Consider the following 21,565-nt stretch of genomic DNA (forward strand, 5'->3'; position numbering starts at 1 on the left):
GGCGAGCAAATGATTGCAAAGCAAGGAAGCCCCCAAACGAGAATAGGTTGAGTCAGTTACAGGCAGGTAAGAGAGCAGGTTTTAAAATTAGGAAGCCCCCAAAATAAATGAAGATAAGTTGAGGCCGTCATGAGCTAGGAAAATAGCAGGTTTTAAAACTAGAAAGCTCACAAACAAATGAGGATAATTTGATGCAGTCACGGCCAGGTAAAAGAGTAGTTTTTAAAAGTATAAAGCCCACAAACAAACCATGGCAAGTTGAGGTGGTCACTGGCAGGTAAAACAGCAAGTTTTAAAACTAGCAAGCCCTCAAACAACCAGGGTAAGTTGAGGCAGTCACAGGCAGGTAAAACCGCATTTGTTTTAAAGTAGGAAACCTACAAACAAAGCAGAATAAGTTGAGGCGGTCACGGGCAGGCAAAGCAGCAGATTCTAAAACGAGGAAGCCCACAGAAAAACCAAGATAAACTGAGGTGGTCAAATGCAGGTAAAACAGATTTAAAAGTAAAAATCCCACAGACAAACCAGGATAAGTTGAGGTGGTCACAGGCAGGTAAAAAAGCATGTTTTAAAACTAGGAAGCCCACAAAAAAATACTGGATAATTTGAGGCAGTCACAGGCAGGTAAATCAGCAGATTTTAAAATTAGGAAGCCCACAAACAAATGAAGATAGGTAGTGGTGGTTGTAGTCAGGTAAAACAGCGTATTTTAAAAGTAGGAAGCCCACAAACAAGCCAGGATAAGTTGATGAGGTCACGTGCATGTAAAACATCAGATTTTAAAAGTAGGAAACCCACAAACAAACGAAGATACGTTGAGGTGGTCCCGGGTGGGTAAAACCGCAGATTTGAAAACCAGGAAGCCCACAATTGAGGATAAGTTGAGGTGGTCATGGGCCGGAAAAACAGGTTTTAAAACTAGGAAGCCCATGAACAAACGAGGATACGTTGAGGCCGTCCCAGGTGAGTAAAACAGCAGATTGTAAAACTAGGAATAAGTTGAGGTGGTCACAGGCAGGTAAAACAGCAGATTTTAAACTAGGAAAACTATAAACAAACCATGATAAGTTGATGTTGTCACGGGAAGGTAACACCGCAGATTTTAAAACGAGGAAGCCCATAAATAAACAAGGATAAGTTGAGGCGGTAACGGGCAGCTAAAACAGCAGGTGTTAAAAGTAGAAAGCCCACAAACACACCAAAATAAGTGGAGGCAGTCACGGGCAGGTAAAATGGCATATTTTAAACTAGGAAGCCCACAAACAAACCATAAGTTAATGTGGTCACAGGAACGTTAAAACAGGTTTTAAAATGAGGAAGCTTACAAATAAACAAGGATAAGTTGAGGCAGTCACAGGCAGCTAAAACAACGGGTTTTAAAAGTAGGTAGCCCACAAACTGAGCAGGATAAGTGGAGGCAGTCACAGGCATGTAAAAGAGCAGGTTTTAAAACTAAGAAGTACACAAATAAACCAGGATAAGTTGAAGCTGTCACGGGCAGGTAAAAAAAGCAGATTCTAAAACTTAGAAGCCTTCAAACAAACCAGGATAAGTTGAGGTGATTACAACACAGTAAAGAAGCAAGTTTTAAAAGTAGACATCCCGCAAACAACCCAGGATAAGTTGAGGCTGTCACGGGAAGGTAAAAGAGCCGATTTTAAGGTAGCCCAGAAACAAATGAGGATAAGTTGAGGCTGTCATGGGCAGGGACAACAGCAGATTGTAAAACTAGGAAGCCCACAAACAAACCAGGATAAGTTGAGACCGTCACAGCCAGGTAAAAGAGCAGGTTTTAAAATTGGGAAGCCTACAAACCGGGATGAGTTGAGGCGGTCACGGGCAGGTAAAACAGCAGGTTTTAAAACTAGGAAGCCCACAAACAAACCAGGGTAACATGAGGCTGTCATGAGCAAGTAAAACTGCAGGTTTTAAAATGAGGAAGCACTCAAAAAATCAGGATAAGTTTAGGCTGTCCTGCACAGGCAAAACAGCAGGGTTTAAAAGTAGGAAGCCCTCAAACACACCGGGATAAGTTTATGCGGTCATGGGCAGGTATAACGGCAGATTCTAAAAGTAGGACGCCCACAAACAAACAAGGATAAGTTTATGCTGTCATGGGCAGGGAAAACCGCAATTCCTGTAACTAGGAAGCCCACAAACAAAGGGGGATAGGTTGAGGCAGTCATAGGCAGGTAAAACGGAAGATTCTAAAACTAAGAAGCCTACAAAGAAACCAGGATAATGTGAGGCTGTCACGGGCAGGTAAAAGTAGGAACAACACACAAAAAGAAGTAGGAGTAAACAATGTCTCTCTCCTAGAGTGTAGCGGCAAAGTTAATATGTTTGAAAAACTGCCCTCACCCACAAAATTGTGGCATGCTTCATAATTGGGCTGCTAAATAACACCCCTGCGCAGACCCAACGCCTGGGGTGGAGCAATAGGGATGGGGGGAAACAATACAAACATAAAGAACAGTAGGGATCAAGCAAAGGAAATATGTGCAGATAATAGACTCTAAAACTAGCTCAGGAATATCCACTTCCCTATTTTATTCCCGGATTCCCTGGCCAATATTAAAACTTAAAGTGGAGGATAGTGGCGATGGGGTGGATTATAAACCGTTCCCCTACTCCACTCCATCTAAGTGGACATGATTCTGCCGGTTATAGTGTATTTTCCGGCATTCTACAGGACCGCAAGATCCCCTATATAATACCCTCCTTTTTAGGGAAGAACGCAAACAAATTATGATAAATTGAGGCAGTCACGGGCAAGCAAAACAGCAGGTTTTATGAGTAGGAATCCCTCAAACAAACCAGGATACGTTGAGGTGGACACAGGCAGGGAAAACAGCAGGTTTGAAAACTATGGAGCCCACAAACTAACGAGGATCATTTGAGCTTACAGCTTACATCGGGCAGGTAAAACAGCATATTCTGTAACTAGGAAGCACACAAACAAACCAGAATAAGCTGAGGCGGTCACCGGCAGGTAAAAGATCAGGTTTTGAAAGTAGAAGGCACACAAAGAAACGAGGATAAGATGAGGCGGTGAGGGGCAAGTAAAACACCAGGTTTTAAACGTAGAAAATCCCCAAAGTAGGAATGCCACAAACCAACCAGGGTACGTTGAAGCTGTCACAGGCCGGTAAAACGGTAGTTTTTAAAACGAGAAAGCCCACAAACGAATGAGGATAACGCGATCATGCGCAGGTAAAAGATGAAATTCTAAAACTAGGAAGCCCACAAACGAACAAAGATAAGTTGAAGCGGTCATAGGCAGGTAAAGCAGTAGGGTTTGAAACTTGGGAGCCCAGAAAGAAAAAAGGATTAGTTGAGGTGGTCACTGGCAGGAAAAACAGCAGGGTTTAAAACTGGGTGCGCATAAACAAATGAAGGTAAGTTGATGCGGCCATGGGCAGGTAAAACAGCAGACTTTAAAACTGGGAAGCCCACAAACAAATGAAGGTAAGTTGAGGTGGCCAGGGTTAGGTAAATCCGCAGATTCTAAAACTAGGAAACCCACAAACAAAGCAGAATAAGTTGAAGCAGTCACGGTCAGATAAAAGAGCAGGTTTTAAAAGTAGGAAGCCCACAAACAAACGGGGATAAGTTTAGGCGGTCACGGGTAGGTAAAGCAGCAGTTTTTAAAAGTAGGAAGCCCACATACCAACCAGGATAAGTTGAGGCTTTCACAGACCGGTAAAAGACCAGGTTTTAGTAATAGGAAGCTTTCAAACAAATGAGGATAAGTTGAGATGGCCAGGGGAAGGTAAATCAGCAGATTCTAAAACTAGGGAACCCACAAACTAAGCAGGATAAGTTGAAGCTGTCACGGGCAGGTAAAAGAGCAGGTTTTAAAAGTAAGAAGCCCACAAACAAACGGGGATAAGTTTAGGCGGTCATGAGTAGGTAAAGCGGCAGTTTCTAAAAGTAGGAAGCCCACATACCAACCACGATAAGTTGAGGCTTTCACAGACCGGTAAAAGACCAAGTTTTAGTAATAGGAAGCCCACAAACAAATGAGGATAAGTTGAGGCGGACACAGGCTGGTAAATCGACATAGGAAGCCCATCTGCAAACCAGGATAAGTTGAGGTGGTCACCAGGAGGTAAAACTGCAGGTTTCAAATGTAGGAAGCCCACAAACGAGGATAAATTGAGGTGGTCACGCTCACGTAAAACAGCCAATTTTAAGAGGAGGAAGCCCACAACTGAGGATAAGTTAAGGTGGTTACGGGCAGGTAAAACAGCAGTTTTTAAAGTTGGAAGTCCACAAACAAACAAGGATAAGTTGAGGTGGCACAGGCAGGTAAAACAGCATGTTTTAAAATGAGGAAGCCCACAAACAAATGACAATAAGTTAAACCAGTCACGGACAGCAAAAACAGCAGATTCTTTAACTAGGAAGCCCACAAACAAACCAGGATAAGCTGAGGCTGTCACTGGGAAGCCCAGAAACAAACGAGGATAGGTTGATGCGGTCATGGGCAGGTAAATCAGCAGGTTTTAAAAGTAGGAATCCCACAAACAAACCAGGATAGGCTGAGGTAGTCATGAGCAGGTAAAACAGCAGATTCTAAAACTAGGAAGACCACAAACAAAAACTAGGATAATTTGAGGTGGTCACAGGCAGGTAAACAGGAGATTCTAAATCTAGGAATCTCACAAACAAACCAGGATAAGCTGAGGCGGCGGGGCAGGTAAAACAGCAGGCTTTTTTAAAAGTAGGAAGCCCACAACCAAACCATGATAAGTTGAGGCCGTTCAGGGCAGGTAAAAGTGCAGGTTTTAAAAGTAGGACGCCCTCAAACAAACCAGGATACATTGAGGCAGTCACAGGCCGTTAAAACAGCAGGGTTTAAAACTAAGAAGCCCACAAAGAATCAAGGATAAGTAAGTGACAGCTGAGACGGGACCAAGATGGCGGACGCGGCAGTGTCCGAGTGAGATGGATTGTAGCGCTCTCCAGGACTCCCTCCCTCCCTCCATGTGATAACACGGATGAAATGCGGATCGCCCGGCTTACCTGCCGCCTCCCGCCTGTCTCAGGATGATTGTGTGGTCGAAAGCAGGGCGGCGAAAAAACGGCAAAAGATACTGTCACGGAAAGAAGCCAAACCCGACTGAAGCGATGCGGTTCATGAAAACCGTGAATGGAGTTGAAGCGGCCGGAGCTGCGGCTCAGTTCCTGTTGTCTCTCCGACCGTGTTGTGATCCGGTCCTGCCGCCTCCCGCCTGTCTCAGGATGATCATGAGGTTGTAAGCAGGGTGGTTCGGTGAGGGCGGCGTAAAAACGGCATAGACACTGTCGTGGAAAGAAGTCAAAAGTTGATTGAAGCGAAGCGGCTCGTGAAAACCGTGAGCGGAGTTGAAGCGGCCGGAGCTGTGGCTCAGTTCTGTCCACCTGCTGTCTTTCTGACCGTGTTGTGATCCGGTCCGGAAGAATAGTATGTATGTATGTATGTATTTGGTTCTTATTAAGCGCATCTGTCACCCCAAGGGTATCCTGGCGCTGAGACCCCATTTAAACCATCGGAAGAATGTTTACATTGCCCTAGGGAACAGATAGGTCTTAAGGTCCCTTTTGAAGGAAGTCAGATCTTGCTTACCCCTCAGCACTAGCGGAAGGGAATTCCATAATGAGGCGGCTGTGTGGCTAAAAGCTCGGCCACCTATCCTTACTCTAGTGATCCTTGGGATCCGCACCAGAAACGCCGATGAGGATCTCAAAGGCCGGGCAGCTTGGTACCATGAAAACAGGCCCTGGAGTGGAATTGGTCCAAGTCCATGCAACGCCTTAAATACAAGACATGCCGCCTTGAACGCGATCCTCTGTTGTATCGGCAGCCAGTGTAGATCAGCTAGAGCTGCAGAGGAGGAAGCAGAGCGTGGGCGCGATAAAGCCAGTTTCGCCGCCATGTTCTGGATCCTCTGCAACTTAAGGATCAGTTTTTTAGGAGCTCCTAGAAGCAGTGCGTTGCAGTAGTCTAGTCTACTGAGTATAATACTACGCACCACCTCTGCTCTAAAACCTTGGGGGAGAATAGGCAAAATTTTGCGTAGGGCACGAAGCAGGCCCATACAAGTCGCTGCGGTCTTATTAACTGAACCATCCAACTGTAGGTCCGGTTCGAATACCACTCCTAAATTACGGGCCGATTTAGCTCCTGCCACAGAGCCAGGAATGGAAGGTGGCCAAAAATCATCAGGCAGCGCACGGGGGAGGCGATCAGGAGAGCAATGGAGAACCTCCGTTTTGGACCCATTGAACTGGAGTGAGTTGGTTCGCAGCCATTCAGCTGTGGCCGACATGCAGCGATGAAAGGTGTCTTTCGAAACCGACTCACTACCCTCAAATGAAAAAATCAGTTGAGTGTCATCGGCATAATTGATGACTGATATGCCGAATGACTTAATCAGTGCTATAAGGGGTCGAAGATATAAATTAAACAGGATCGGGCTAATCGCCAACCCTTGAGGAACTCCCTGATTCACCTGTCGAGTGGCTGATTGAAAAGGTGGTAAAGCCACTGCTTGCTGTCTGTCACTGAGATAGGACGTTAACCAATCTAAAGCTAGATTGGTTACACCCGCACTATGGAGACGCTCCAAGAGAACCGCATGGTCAACCGTGTCAAACGCGGCCGACATGTCCAGCAGTACCAGGAAAACTGACCTGCCCCTGTCGACACGCGTTCGCAGATCATCTAACACGGTGACCAATGCGGTCTCAGTGCCATGTGCCGGCCTAAAGCCATACTGAGCTGTATCCAGGCAGGAGTTTAATTCCAGATAGTTGGACAAGGCTTTTGTGACCCATCTCTCAAGGACCTTTATTACAAAAGGTAGAAGCGAGATGGGCCTATAATTAGCTGGACAAGATGGATCTAAGGAAGCCTTTTTTAATAGTGGAGTTACTATTGCCACTTTCCAGCTAATTGGAACTGTCGCCGTCATCAGTGACTGACAGCAGATGGAGTAAAGTGGGGGGAACAGGATACGTTGTGGCAGTCACAGGGAGGTAAAACCACAGATTCTAAAACAAGGACGCCCACAAACAAATTAGGATAAGTTGATGCGGTCACGAGTAGCTAAAACAGCAGATTCTTTAACTAGGAAGCCATTAACCAACCAGGATAAGTTGTGCGATCACGGGCAGGTAAAATAGCAGATTCTAAAACTAGGAGGCCCACAAACAAACGAGGATAAGTTGAGGCAGCTACGGGCAGGTAAAAGCGCAGGTTTTAAAAGTGGGAAGGCCTCAAACAAACCAGGATAAGTTGAGGTGGTCGCGGAAAGGTAAACCAGTAGGTTTTTAAAATAGGAATCCCACTAACAATGTAGGAAGCCCACAAACAAACCTGGATAAATTGAGGCGGTAACAGCCAGGTAAAACAGCAGATTTTAAAAATAGGATGCCCACAAGCAAAGTAAGATACGTTTGTGTGGTCATTGGCAGGTAAAAAAGCAAGTTTTAAAAGTATGAAGCCATCAACACAGGATACGTTGAGGCAATCACAGGCAGGTAAAACAGCAGATTCTAAAAATAAGAAGCACACAAACCAGCATACGTTAAGGTCACGGGCAGGTAAGACAGTAGATTTTAAAAATAGGAAGCCCACTAACAAAGTAGGAAGCCCTCAAACAAACGGGGATAGGTTTAGGCAGTCACGGTAGGTAAAAGAGCAGGTTTTAAAAGTAGGAAGGCCACAAACAAATCAAGATAAATTGATGCGGTTGTGGGCAGGTAAAACATCTCATTTTAAAACTAGGAAGTCCACAAACCAACCAGGACAAGTTGAGGCAGACACGGGCAGGGAAAACAGCAGACTCTAAAACTAGGAAGCCCACAACCAAACTAGGTTAAGTTGATGTGGTCAAGGGCAGGTAAAAGAGCTGATTCTATAACTAGGAAGCCCACAGACAAACGGTAATGAGTTGAGGCAGCCATGAGTAGGTGAAACAGCAGATTCTAAATCTTGGAAAGCCACAAAAATAAACAAGATAAGTTGAGGTGGTCACTGTCAGGTAAAAGAGAAGATTTTCAAAGTAAGAAGCCCTAAACAACCAGAATAAGTTGAGGTGGTCGCGGGGAGGTAAAAAAGTAGATTCTAAAATGAGGAAGCCCACAAACAAACCAGGATAATTTGAGGCGGTCACGGGCCGGTACAAAGGTCACCAACAGTTAAGAACTGTGGTGAAGCCGAGTGCATGGACCAGGACAACGGCGACAAACTCAACATGACTGCCGTTTTTGTGATACCAGGAAGTAAGGGAAGCGGTCTAGACACCGTGCTACGTCACTGGGACATGTGTGGTAAGGAGGACGGCTGTAAAGCAACGAGGGGAGAGAGCGATGGAGACCGGAAAAAAGCGGAGGAAGACGCGGGACGCCGAAAGCAGGAAGAGTGGAGCGAGAGGGAGGCCAAGGAGAACAGCGGGTGGAACGGAGGCTGAGAGAAGACTCCAGACGCTTCCAGCAGCGTGGAAGAAGCCGCCGAAGACCGGGAGCGCTCCTAGAGCACCACGCTAGAGACCGGGGCTTTCCGAGGACAGAAGGAGGTCGGGTCTCCCCTTACCAAGGCCCAGGAGGGTCGTGGAGCTAGGCAAGTACCTGCTGCGTGTGCCTTTTCTATGAAAGGGTTGTGGGCACGACTGAAGGGCACTGGGGAGTGAGCACAAGCATCCCTGCACTAGTCACCCCCACGTTAGGGCATTTGGTGGTGGAGCACGTTTCCCGTTCCCTTTTTGTGCTGTTAATATGGCCGGACAGTGCCAGAGCCTTCTCTATTGTTTTTCCTTTTGAGTTCCTGGTCTCCTGAGTCCCCGTGGGAAGACTGCCACACACACACACGGGTCGCCTGAAGAGAAGGATTTCCTGTTTTACCTGCCGCTCTTTCCTCTAGACTGACTAACTCTTGTATGTGCCATAAACATACTTGTTCCCAATAAAAGAATAGTGGAAAGGAAGATCGAACCTGTGCGTGTTTTTGCTGGAAGGAAAGGGCGGGAAAGCAGGGCTGGGACAAGACCCCTACAACAGTGGTGTCAGAAGTGGGATAGGTGTCTGGACAATGACACAACCCCTTACTATGGAGGCAATAATTAAGCAACTTTCAGAAGGGCAGCGACACCTGCAGCTTGTGTTTGAGGAGCAGACAAAACGGGCACAGACAGAAAGGGAAGCCTTACAGACCGCCCTGAAGAATCAAGCAGCCCTGCTAACCGCCCATCAGCAGGTCCAGGATACCGCGGTTATGCGCCTCACTGACGCTATATCAAGCGCCCGGGTACACCCTAACGTGCCGGGCTCTGTCCTTCAAAAGTTCCAGCAGGGAGACGATCCAGACTATTTGTTTGTTAATTTTGAAAGGGTGGCCACCACATTGACATGGCCACCAGAAAGATGGGGACAATATATGTCGCCTTTGCTATCAGGAGAGTTGCAAGCTGCCTATCAGGCCGCCAAACCAGCAGGTGTTACTAGCTACGCAGATATTAAGAAAGCCATCTTGGAGCGTCTAGGCTGTGTACCCAGAGTACTATCATGCTCGCTTCCGAAAAGAGAAATGGACTGTGGGGGACAATCCAAGGGCCCTCTATTATCGTATATACGCGATTTGGAGAACCGCTGGTTGTCACCCACCACGTCATCCATCGACGACCTCACCAAAAAGGTGTACCTGGAACAATACTTAGAGGCACCACTATTTAACACGAGGGCGTGGGTCAAACAACACCCCAACTTGACAGTCATGATGGCAGTAGACCTTGCTTGTGCCTACCACTGCTCCCCCGAGTTCAACCGCTCCCCTGCATAGGGTTTCAGCAGGACCTCGAAAAGCCCCCGGAAAAAACCCCTACAATACTGTAGAACAAAGAGGGCAGGTCCTTCCCCAACCACAACTCAGGCCAAGCCCTCCTGTTCACCCCACACAGGGCCCTATGCTTCCACTGCGCAGAATAGGGGCATATAGCCCGTCACTGCCCTACTCGCCCCCCCCTCCCACCCCCTCAGGAGCCCATGGAGGTCGGGTATTCCCGTGGAAGGGTATTGGTAACAGGGATGGCCCCCGATAGATACAAGAAGAGGATTTACGTAAACGGGAAACCGGTCCTAGCTTTCCTGGATACTGGGTGCCACCATACAGTGGTAGACAGAGCCCTATACGAGAGTCTCAGATAGTGGAGGGCGAATGTATACAAGTAACCTGTGTCCATAGGGAGAAGTTATATCCCCTGGCAGAAGTACTGTTAGACATAGAGGGAGAACCAGAGTCGAGGAGAGAGGGGGTAGTACCATCCCTTCCTTAGTCAGTGTTGTTGGGGACAGATCTTCCCAGGTTTCATGACTATTTGCAGCCCTGCAGCCCACCTCCTAGTGCAACCACCTGGCTTAATAGTGCTCCGTTCTGTAACGAAGAGATGGAAGAGATAGTGCCCAAACTACTAAAGACACGTAGTGAGAAAAGGAAAGAAAGGGCTATGCATCAAAAAGTAGTATCCCCCTTATCTGCTCATGTCCTTACTTCCACAGAGACTTCGCAAACACCAGGCCAGAGCTTCCGCGCGGCCCAAAGAGAGGATGCCACACTGCAGTACGCCTGGGAACGAGTACAAGAAGAACAACCAGGGAAGGTAGGCCCTTCTTTTAGTATACATAACGGTCTCCTGTATTGAATGACCCAGGAAAGGGGGGGGGGGGAGAACAAAACAATTGGTGGTACCCCAGGCATTCGGTGAACAGGTCCTGTGTCTAGCCCACAGTAAAACAGGGGGGCCGGGGGGGGGGGGGGGACATTATGGCAAGGAGCATACCCTAAAGTATCTCCTGAATAGGTTCTACTGGACGGGGGTGTATCAAGAGTAGCCCGGTTTTGTGCTTCCTGTCCAAGGTGTCAGGTGGTGAATACCCCATCCATTCCAAAAGCGCCCCTATACCCCTTACCCATCATAGACCCACCCTTTAAAAGGGTAGGAATGGATATAGTAGGGCCACTGATTCCCTCTGCCCGAGGACATCAATATTTCCTTGTTCTCGTGGATTACGCAACACGGTATCCAGAGGCAATACCCCTATTCTCCACAGCCAGCCCCGTGGTGGCCAATGCCATGGTCTCGTTCTTTTCCCGAGTGGGGTTCCCGCATGAACTGCTCGATCAGGGCACCCCATTCATGTCAAAACTGATGCGACAAATATGTGACCTGCACAAAATCAAACAAATATGCACGGTGGTCTACCACCCCAGACGGATGGACATGTTGAGCGGGACAACCGCACGATAAAGACTATACTATGAAAAAGCAAAGACAAAGCAGGAAGGGACTGGGACCGCCAACTGCCCCTCGTGCTGTTCGCTATCCGGACACACAAACAAAAATCCACCGGCTTTTCACCTGTCGAGTTGCTCTTCGGCAGGAAGCCACTCACCCTTTTGGACATGGCCGCAGAGCAATGGACAGAGGAGGAAGATGAAGGCAAACCTCTATTGCAATACAGTGCTTCCCTGAAAGAGACCTTATCCACTCTTTGAGAAGCAGTACACGCCAATATGGAGAGGGCTCAAAGCAGACAAAAACGTCTCTATGACCGTAACACTAAGTTAAGGGAGTTCGCTATAGGGGACCATGTACTCTTACTGCTGCCCAGTTCCGAGAAAAAAACTACTAGCAATGTGGCAAGGACCCTACAAAGTCCTAGACAAGGTAACCCTGGTCACATATCGTATAGATGTCCCTCATAAACAATCCGCAGGGCAGCTATACCATATCAACCTCCTCAAAGCCTGGGAAGGACCTGTTCCCACAAACCCTAGCACAGGTCGCCCCGTTCATCACATTACGGTAGCCAGGCCTATGGAACTGTCCTTACTACCCCAAACCTACGAAGAGGAGACAGTCATCCATTTAGACCCACAAGTGACGGAAGCACAAAAACAACAACTGCTGTCCCTCTGTGAGTCCTTTTCAGGTGCACCAGGATGAACCACACTAGTAGGACATGACATTATCACAAACACCGCCAAACCCGTCAAGTTAAAACCATACCGTATCCCTGCAGCCAGAAGACAAGCAGTAGAGCACAAAGTGAACGCCATGTTAGAAGCAGACGTAATCGAGCAATCCCATAGCGCGTGGTCATCCCCTGTGGCCCTTGTCCCAAAACCTGACAGTAGTATCAGATTCTGTATTGACTTCCGTCAGGTGAACTCTGTGTCAAAATTCGACGCCTACCCCATGCCCAGGGTGGACGAATTAATTAAACATCTGGGGGAAAAATCATGTCCACCATAGATTTAACCAGAGGCTATTGGCAAATCCCGTTAGCACAGACAGCCAAAGAAAAAACGGCCTTCTCAACGCCATCCAGTCTTTACCATTTCAGAATCCTCCCCTTCGGCCTCCATGGGGCTCCTGCCACTTTCCAGAGACTAATGGACGTCCTACTCGCTAAGCACCAGAACTGCGCTGTCTCGTATCTGGACGTCATATTGGTATACATCCCCGAATGGGACACACATATGCTCCACCTCGAAGAGGTACTACAGACCCTAAAACAAGCAGGCCTCACGCTCAATCCAAAAAAAACTACCTGCGGAACAAATCGCATTGAATATCTGGGGTACGACATCCAAGCAAGGAAAATCAGGCCACAGGTTAACAAAGTAGAAGCTATATCAAACATACCCCGAACAAGCAACAGGAAGGACGTTTGTTCCTTCTTGGGCCTAGTGGGCTATTATAGAATATTTATCCCTCACTTCTCTGAGATCGCCAGTCCCCTGACTGACCTACTCACAAAAGCAAACACCGTAAACACCTACACTGGTGTGAACCCCAGGAAGACCGCTTCCAACGCCTAAAAAGGTTCTTATGTACTGCCTCCGTCCTTAGCTGTCCTGATTTTAAGAAAACATTTGTCCTTCAAACAGATGCCTCGGAAAGAGGACTCTGGGCTGTTTTGTCTCAACCTGATGATTCCGGAGACCTACGGCCCATACTATACATTAGTAGGAAACTGTACCCCAGGGAAACCAGATATGCCACGATCGAAAAGGAATGCCTGGCCCTCAAGTGGGCTATGAAAGCCCTTCAATATTATCTTCTGGGCCAACCCTTACTCTTGCTCACTGACCACGCTCCTCTCACATGGCTTTCCCAACATAAAGACTCCAACTCAAAAATCTTACGGTTGTTTCTTGCCTTACAGCCCTTTACCTTCACCGCTGTTCATGTCCCAGGGAAACTGCAAACGAATGTGGATTACCTCTCCCGCTTCCCTTCATCTGAATGGCCCACCTGTCCATTCCTGGGGGGACGGCAATGTGGTGAAGCCGAGTGCATGGACCAGGACAACGACGACAAACCCAACATGGCCGCCTATTTTGTGAAGTAAGGGAAGCGGTCTAGACACAGCGCTAAGTCACTGGGACTTGTGTGGTAAAGAGGACGGCTGGAAAGCAACGAGGGGAGAGAGCGACGGAGACCGGAAAAAGCGGAGGAAGACGCTTGATGCTGAAAGCAGGAAGAGTGGAGCGAGAGTGCCGAGAGGGAGGCCAAGGAGAACAGCGGGTGGACCGGAGGCCGAGAGAAGACACCAGACGCTTCCAGCAGCGTGGAAGAAGATGCCGAAGACCGGGGGTGTTCCAAGAGCACCACGCTAGAGACCGGGACTTTCCGAGGAGAGACGGAGGTCGGGTCTCCCCTTACCACAGCCCAGGAGGGTCATGGAGCCAGGCAAGTACCTGCTGCGTGTGCCTTTTCTATAAAAGGGTTGTGGGCACGACTGAAGGGCACTGGGGAGTGAGCACAAGCACCCCTGCACTAGTCACCCCCACGTTAGGGCATCTGTTGGTGGAGCACGTTTCCCTATCCCTTTTTGTGCTGTTAATATAGCCGGACAGTGCCTGAGCCTTCTCTATTGTTTTTCCTTTTGAGTTCCCGGTCTTCTGAGTCCCTGTGGGAAGACTGCCACACACACATGAGTCGCCTGAAGAGAAGGATTTCCTGTTTTATCTGCCGCTCTTTCCCCAAGACTGACTAACTCTTGTATATGCCATAAACATACTTGTTCCCAATAAAAGAAAAGTGGAAAGGAAGACCGAACCTGTGCGTGTTTTTGCTGGAAGGAAGGGGCGGGAAAGCAGAGCTGGGACAAGACCCCGACAAGACCTTGGAAAAGGCGTGAGATCACTAAAGCCAAACAGTTTACTTGTTTCCTAGGATTGAGTTCACGGGGGTGCTTCCAGCACATTATATCCCAAGTCCAGTTTACTTGAGGTATAATGAAGGAAGGGCACATGAGGCGAGTGTACTTAATGGTGTTACAATTGAGGGCAGGAGATTGGGGGGAGTGGGGGAGTGGCTGAAGGAGCAACAGTGCGAACTGAAGGTAGGTGCATGACTGTTTACAGCAGGCTGCGAGTGACTGTTTCTGTCTGGATTCTAAACAGGCTGCAGATCTACCAACTTTAGAAACATTCACTGCGTGAGAGATCGGAGCCTGATAAAGGGGCTGAACTTCCAGGTCATCATAGCCTGAGCAACATGAAGGAACATTAGATGAGTGGAGCTTGGAGAGGAGGAGCTGTGTGCTTTGGCCACCTCTCCTACGATGTCCAAAAGTGCAAATATAAGACTTCTGAAGACCAGAAGCGGAGGCTGCAATATCCGTAATGAGTTTTCAATACAGACCTACATCCTCCAAGATTGAGCAGGAAACATCACCTGATATGGCATGTGGGTTACATGATATTTCTTTATTTATCAGTGCATAACTTGTGACCAGCTGCCGCTTTGTAGCATAAAGAACCCTTCTAAAAGACAATTTTTGGTTAAGCCAGCCACTTCTCGAGCAATGGAACATAACAAATAACATGTTCTTACACGGCATGTGCTGACTTCACTGTTGCTGTCTTTGTACTACTGTAAACAACAGGAGCTAACGGTAATCAAATTATTTGCCACATCTCAGAATAGTGTAAAGCAGAGTCAGGCCGGCTGCAATTTAAAATTGTGGCCTGCTGGCTCTACCCAGATATCAGCAGCGAGCTCTAACCTCACTGATCAGCAGATTCACAGACTCACGGGAGCGGATAGCGCTTTGAAGGGCAGAGTGTCTGTGTCACAGTGGTTTCTTCCTAGTCCTTAATAAATGGGTGATTCCAAGGGGAGAGGGGCATGGAGTCTTAATCATCATCAGTGTTGGAAATACCCATATGTCCATTTTTTTGTGGGCATTCGAAAACGCCCAGTGGCATTTCTTATCCCATAATTGCCTTAAAATACACCAAACTTTGTTTTTACATAGATGTGCAATTATTTTGAGAGAGTTCTAAAAACTGCCCAATATTTAATTCAGCCAGAGAAAAGGTAACTCTCTAAAAGTTACTTTTCCTTAATATTAATTAACAATCCGACTTCACCATTGTCCTGATATAACTATCAAAAATATTTTTTTACTTCTTTTTCTAGCTGGTCTCATTCTTGTGATACAGGAGTAGTATATTAATCTGTACTCTGGTTTTCTGCATGGGAAAGCTAGGCCTTACAGTGAAAATAGCTTTTGGGTGCTAGGCACTGTAAGGACACGTAGAAATGTAATGTTTAACATGTACTACTTTTAAATACCATGCACCTTGCTTGTTGGCCACAAGGCCTACCATATGGATGCCATTAATAGTTAAAAAGGAGGTTTTGAGGTGTCAAAAGGGTTTATTTTAGCAGGCTGATTTGCAGTTTTTACACTGGTACTGTCAGACAGGAGTGGTAGGCCTGAAGCCATGTTTTATACAGTTATAATAGGTGCAGGGTAAAGTGCACAGGGTTTAGAAGCCAGAAAAAATATGTGGTCCAGCAAAGGCAAAAAATCTGCGGTGACCACGCAGATGTGGCGGATTTCTTACAACTACCATGTACAAAATGGCAACACTCAGAAAGAACTAGAGTAGTCTTTTGCTGACGAGACCCTTTTATAATTTCTAAAGGTAGCCCTGTCTCCAGCCTTATCCCAGTAGTGCCTGTGTCACCATTCTCCAGCAACATGAATGCAGGCAGTGCACTTCCACGTTTTGGGGAAGCTGTCTTCATCCTCCATCTTGTGCCATCCTAAACCAGGGGCATCTGCAATGGACCCCATGGACCCCAGCAATCACTTACACAACAGACTGAGTCCTACTTTGGTACACATACTACACATGCACTGGAAACACACATGTTTGACATACATATGGGATGTCAGTACAAGGTTCTGGGATTTGTATCACACTGAAATTTACACAAGTGGGACAGTAAACCCCTGTCACAGTGACGCAGAGAAAAAGGTCTGCTCACACTTTTGATTCAAAAACATGGTATACTGCAACCTGTGCTTATTGTGATTCACGCTTGGCCATTATTAGTAGTCCCAACTTGCTTCTGTGAGGGCATGCTCTAAAAAAAAATTTAAAAAAAATACTGTTTTAATGACATTTTTTACTAATAGAATTGACTTCTTACACCAGCATATTTTTAATGAATCGACATTGTCTATATTTTCATTACAAGGCAATATAATGCACAGTCTTGAACTAAGCGAAATTGACCAGTAACAATGTGACAACAGTAATCAGACTATAGTCAGATAGGCAAGTCCCATACGATGAGGGCAGGCTTGGTGCGGTCTTGGACCTCTCGTTGTCAGAGACAGGCCTCTGCTTATACCTATATTATTGTGATGCCAGGGCCAAAACAAGTCAGCTAACCAGTTTCATTTTTAGTTGAGCAGTGACGACAAGCGTACATGCCCATTTACCAAGCAGGGGCCATTCACTTCCCAACAAAGATGATTTTTTTGTTGGCCAGCAGGACTCATCAGAGTTCTCTGTGTAAACTGGATGGACTTGGATTTAGCAGTGTCCAACTACTGTAAGATAGTGCTGTCAAAGTCCATTTGGGGGGCCACACTGATAAGCAGGACTTGATGATCGAAGGTGTCTGACATCACAAATAGGTGTAGCATAATGATTTTCTGCTGTCTGTAGGGCATCCTCAACCACTTTATGGTGTCTGTTACCATGCCACAGCTAGATCTGGTGCCTATTCGGGAGCCCTGACTCAAGCGTTAGATAATATTTTACTGAGAATCTAGTTAGAGGTAGCCTTTTCTGCGATTTCCTCTCGCACCCTCCCATCATGAATGGCAGGTGCATGTCAGTCATTAGCTTGCCAGGTGCTTTGTGTCATGTGTTTCTGTGGAGAGGCAGAATTGGTTGAGGACGTCCGTAAAGGGAGCCTCCAAACGGGATAAATTGACGATGTGCATGCTTCGCCAGATATCTTTATTTGTAAGAAGCTTTCAGTAAGTGGCCTTTCTGATGGATACATCTGCCAGTGGATTCCTCACCTTGTGAATATCCCCTGCACCAGCATTCCACAGAACTTTTTTCCCCAGCTCTCTACGCCGACGTGGACGACGTCGTAATGCATCGGCTCCGCTCGCGACTCCGTATGACGTCACCGGAGCCATAAGAGAGCCACGTCGGTGTGATGACGTCAGTTCCCTTTTTTCTGCGCCGTCGACGCGCAACGCTTTTTCCAGCACTCTTCTGCTACTTTGTAGTCGTTTGGTGTTACTGTTGGAAAAAATTTGTCACGTCTTCGACAAGGAAGTCGGGTTTTAAACCCTGTAGGGAATGTGGGGGCCACATGTCTATGACAGACCCCCATGATGATTGTTTGTGGTGCCTTTCATCCGACCACGACGTGGAAGGTTGTTCCAGCTGCAGGAGGATGAATCCCAAGGCGTTGAAAGAAAGGGAGGCAAAGCTCTTCATGGCCAAGGCCAAAAAGGAGAAGAGAGGTAGGAAGAAGGAGAGATTGAGGCCGGAGTCGTCGACTTCGCATTCTTCGAAGAGGAAGCATTCCTCTCGGCGCTGGTCTTCGAAGAGCATGGCGTCGAGATCGGCTTCGCCTCGACGCCGAAGTAAGGATATATCTCCTTCTCCTTCTAAGTCTCCTGGGGGATCTCCTTCTCCGAAGCGGGCTCCGGCGCAGTCCCCGGCGCAGTCACCGGCGCCGTCACCGGTTCCAGTGGAGTCTTCAGCCTCTGAGGCTGAGCAAGATCAAGGAGAAGAGCCTTCTCTAGAGCCTGATGAGCCTGCGGCGCCTGTGGAGGATACTGCGGCGCCGGTACCAGGTACTCCGCAGACTGATTCGGGACCAGGCCATTATCCACAGTTTCCGGCTCCGGGTATGGATTCATCTAATTTTTTTAACACGATGTATGGAATCTTTCAACGGGCTGCCTTCCCATCCGGTGCACCTACTGGTCCCATGGGTCCTATGGCTTATACTCTGGGGGTGCCGCAGCATTACGCTCAGGCCCCGTTTATGCCCTTCCTGCCGATGGCGCCTTCGTGGCAGTTTCCGGCGCCGACTGGGGATCCATCTCGGTTTCGAATGGATCGACCTTCTTCGGAGCCTTCCTCGACACCGTTGCCGTCTACCTCGGCGCCGCGACCGGCGCCGCCGACCCCGACTCCAGCGCCTCCGGCCTCGACACCTCTGGCTCCACCGACTCAGTGTACGGCGCCGGCGGCGCCGGTTCCACGGATCCGCTCAAGAAGAGAGGCCCAAAGGGTCTTGGATGAAGAACGATATAGAGTGGAGGTGGAGGAAGGTGAGGTTGATACGTCCTCTGATGAGTTTGAGGGGATTCAGGCTGCTAGTGGCCTGGACACGACTCCGGAGTGGGAGCATTCTTCTACTAGGTCCTCTCCGCCGCAGGAACTGGCTCCCTATCATATGGTGATAAAAAAGGCCGCAGAGCTGTTGGATTTTCAGTTGCCCTCTGCGGAGTATAAGCCTAACCTTTTGACGGAGGTGTTACACTCGCCTTCCTCGACAAGTGAGCCTTTGCTGCCTTTCAATGAGGCTATTTTGGAGCCAATTGTGGAAGTCTGGCGTAAGCCGCTATCTTCACCAGCGGTCTCTAGGCAGGTGGCGAGAAGATATAGGGTGGTTCCTGGGGATCCAGATTTTCTATCTTCGCACCCTTTGCCAGAAAGTCTAGTGGTGCAGGCGTCCTGCTCGAAGCATGCTTCAGGGGCATTCCCTCAGACTCCTGCGGACAGGGAGTCCAAAAAGGCGCTAAGATAACCTTTTCATCTGGGAGCATGGCGCTTAAGTCCACTAATGCCACGAGCTTGATAGGGCGCTATGTTCATGCTTTGATGGACTTGATGAAATCTTTAGCCCCTAAGCTGCCAGACGGTGATAAGGCGTCCTTTATGGAGGTGGTTGCAGATACTCAGGCCGCTGCGAGACAGGTGATTCAGTCGGGCCTTGATACGGCTGATTCGGTGGTGAGAATAATGGGGTCGTCTATAGCCGCTAGGAGGCAGGCGTGGCTTCGTTCGTCTGGCTTCTCTACGGACGTTCAGGCCACCTTGGTGGATTTGCCTTTTGACGGACAAAAACTTTTTGGTGAGAAGGCTGACTCTGCCCTACAGAGATTTAAGGAGAGTAGGTTAACGGCTAAATCTTTAGGTCTGCAGGCTTCTGCTAAAGGATTTGGACTTAAGAAGTTCAGGGGTTTCGGGAGGTCTTCTTTCGCTCCTACCGGCAGCCTCAGCAGCAGCAGCAACAGCAGAATCCCCTCTATAGGTCCTATAGAGGGAGACAAAGAGGTCGGAGAGGTTCTGGCCGCAACCCCTTTTCATCTTCTGCCTCCTCTGTTCCCAATGAAGCATCAGGGAAGCAGCCCTAGATCCCCAATCCTGGAACATGTAAGACCTGTGGGGGGTCGGGTGTCCCACTTTCTGCGGTGTTGGAAATCTGTTACAACAGACCTTTGGGTTTTAAACCTCGTGGAGACTGGGTGCGTCCTTCCATTTCGGGAGTTTCCTCCCCCTTATCCTCCTTGCCAAGGTTACTGCTCGGAAGACCATCTGCTTCTTCTGCAGAAGGAGGTGCTAGCTTTGCTTCAAAAAGGTGCGATAGAGGTGGTTCCGGAGCAGGAAAGGGGTCAGGGATGCTACTCCCGGTATTTTCTGATTCCCAAGAAGGACAGCAGATTGCGTCCGATACTGGACCTCAGAGTCTTGAACTTTTACCTGAAACAGGAGAAGTTCAAGATGCTGACCCTTGCACAGGTTCTTCAAGCGTTGCAGCAAGGAGACTGGATGGTGTCGCTCGACTTGCAGGATGCGTACTTCCATGTCCCAATCCTGAAGTCGCACAGGAAGTATCTCGCAACATTACCAGTTTGCGGTCCTCCCGTTTGGTCTTACTACCGCACCTCGAGTCTTCACGAAGGTGATGGCAGTGGTAGCGGCCCATATCAGGAGGTCGGGGATTCCGGTTTTCCCCTACCTGGACGACTGGCTTCTGAAGGCAGAGTCCCCAGAGATGGTGCAGCATCATCTGCAGGTGACATCTCAGCTGTTGTTCGAATTGGGTTTTTCTATAAACGTGCCCAAATCTCACCTGGTGCCCTCTCAACGCAACCTGTTTATAGGGGCGGTACTGGACACTACTGTGTCGAGCATTTCCTTCACCTCAAAGAATTCTCGACATTCAGGAGATGGTCCCTTTATTCCACAATGGAGCGGTTGTTCCAGTTCTGAAGGTCCTTCGCCTGCTTGGTCTGTTCGCTTCCTGCATTCTGTTGGTCAACCATGCACGCTGGCATATGAGGACGCTCCAGTGGTGCCTCCACGGACAGTGGTATCAGCACAACGGAGATCTCGGGGAGTCGATCAGGATCTCCAGAGAAGATGCAGCGGATCTATCTTGGTGGAGCGTGGAGGGCAATCTGTCTCAAGGAAAGCCCTTCCATCTACCTCCATCGGTGGCTGCCTCCACCTTAGGGTGGGGTGCTCATCTGGGGGATCTGGAGATCAAGGGTCTTTGGTCTCCAGAGGAGAGGTTGCTTCACATCAACCTTTTGGAATTGCGGGCGATTAGTTTGGCACTCAAGGCCTTCCTCCCTTCCCTTCACGGTCAGTCTGTTCAAGTCCTGACGGACAAAACTACTACGATGTGGTATGTCAACAAGCAGGGAGGAGTGGAGTCTCTTTGTCTATGCAGAGAGGCCCTGCGTCTATGGTCCTGGGCTCAGGACCATCAGATTTGTCTGATGGCAAATCATCTGGCCGGGGTGCTGAACGTGCGTGCGGACAGTCTCAGTCGGCAGTTCTCCGCCGACCACGAGTGGAGGCTCCATCCGGAGGTGGTTCGTTACGTCTTTCGGACGTGGGGAGCCCCTCGGGTGGACCTGTTCGCCACCCGCGAGTACGCGCACTGCCCGTCATTCTGCAGTTTCCGATGCAGGGGGCGTTGGGGGGACGCGTTTCAGTTGAGTTGGGGCTCACAACTCCTTTACGCGTTTCCTCCCATACCCTTGATTCCTCGGGTTCTGAGGAAGATTCGCCAAGACCGGGCCCAAGTCATATTGATCGCCCCGGATTGTCCAAGAAGGGTGTGGTACACAGATCTTCTCCACCTCTCCTCGTGCCCTCCGCTCCGTCTCCCTCTGAGGGCAGACCTCTTCTCGCAGTCGGAGGGGCAGGTTCTACACCCCC

General features: G+C 48.5%; 1 protein-coding gene across 8 annotated transcripts in view; it reads left to right on the top strand.

Annotated features, from left to right (window-relative positions):
- The window catches only part of ARSG (arylsulfatase G), a 1,970,563-nt gene that overhangs the window by 116,138 nt on the left and 1,832,860 nt on the right, over positions 1–21,565 (top strand). For 5 of the 8 annotated variants that reach the window (XM_085617292.1, XM_085617290.1, XM_085617297.1 and 2 more), the window contains exon 2: positions 10,540–10,640. The exons of the other annotated variants lie outside the window; for them this stretch is intronic. The gene's annotated coding sequence lies outside the window, so the exon portion shown is untranslated. The remainder of the gene's footprint in view (positions 1–10,539; positions 10,641–21,565) is intronic. 8 annotated transcript variants of the gene reach the window in all.

This window comes from Triturus cristatus, chromosome 7 (assembly GCF_964204655.1).
Source record: "Triturus cristatus chromosome 7, aTriCri1.1, whole genome shotgun sequence".
Lineage (NCBI taxonomy): Eukaryota > Metazoa > Chordata > Amphibia > Caudata > Salamandridae > Triturus > Triturus cristatus.